The sequence below is a fragment of the Suricata suricatta genome, chromosome 13 (assembly GCF_006229205.1).
Source record: "Suricata suricatta isolate VVHF042 chromosome 13, meerkat_22Aug2017_6uvM2_HiC, whole genome shotgun sequence".
In the NCBI taxonomy this organism is placed as follows: Eukaryota; Metazoa; Chordata; class Mammalia; order Carnivora; family Herpestidae; genus Suricata; species Suricata suricatta.
Window position 1 is genome coordinate 5,851,192 of NC_043712.1, and position 1,042 is coordinate 5,852,233.

General features: G+C 65.0%; 1 protein-coding gene across 2 annotated transcripts in view; it reads right to left on the minus strand.

Annotated features, from left to right (window-relative positions):
* Positions 1-1,042, minus strand: part of NTMT1 (N-terminal Xaa-Pro-Lys N-methyltransferase 1) — a 6,653-nt gene that overhangs the window by 3,326 nt on the left and 2,285 nt on the right. The window lies entirely within an intron of this gene.

The window sequence follows — 1,042 nt, forward strand, 5'->3', positions numbered from 1 at the left end:
GGGGCCGGCTACTCGTGCCAGGGAGGGACAGGAGGGTCAGGCCGCTACCCTGAGGCAGCGCACCCTTCCATTCGCTCACCACGGGCTCATCAAGATAAAGCCCCAACCTCAGAGAGCTTCCCGTCTGGCGGGAGGGAGAAACAAGCATATGAACTAAGACCCGAGGCAGGAACAGTGAGGACGCTCACTGAGCCACGCGGGCTGTGGGGACTCAGGGCGGCAGATGGGGTTCAGCTCTCAAACACCAGGGAGGGCGCAGACGGTGGCAGAGCCGGGCCAGCTGCAATGCAGACAGAGGGTGTGCCGGGAGGTGAGCTTAGGCGGGCAGGACTGGGCCTGGATTGCGGGGGGCCCCCAGGACAGGTGGAGGGCCGTGGGCCTAGCCTGTTGGAAGTGGGAAAGGCCCTGTTGGAAGTGGGAAACCAATCAGCTGAGAGTTTCTGAAGGGCCCGAGGTGGGGGCGGGGCCACTGGCACACCGGGGCAGCAGGTGCCAGGAGCACGGAGGCGACACAGGACAGCAGGGCAGCGGCTTGTGCTCCGTACATGCTCTTCCTTTCGGCCACCAGGCTGTCACAGGCACCCGGTGCCAGGATCACCCCGCCTCACCCAGCGGCGCAGAGGGATGGGGGGAAAGCTGGGTCCCCCACCCAGGGTCAAGCGGCCATGCTCCTCCCTCCCAGCCCAAGTGTCCAAGTGCTTTTGTCTTTTTAATTTTTTAAAAATGTTTTGTAACATATTTTTGAGAGGGAGACACAGCATACGAAGCAGAGGCTGTCCCCAGCAGGGCAGCCAGTGGGGCCTCCTCCCTGCCTGGACCCCCGCCCATGGAAGCTCTGGAGGCGTGACCTGGACATTTCAGCACCGCGTCCCCAGCACAGAGCCCTCGGGAGTCCCTTGGCGCAGGGGTGAATGCCCTTGACACCACCTCACCTGCTGAATCCTGGAACGTGGCAGGCCTGGGTGGAGCCCCGGGATGGTGCTCCAACCCAGTGCAACACCCCCCCCCCCCCCCCCCCCCCCCCCCCCCCCCCCCCCCCCCC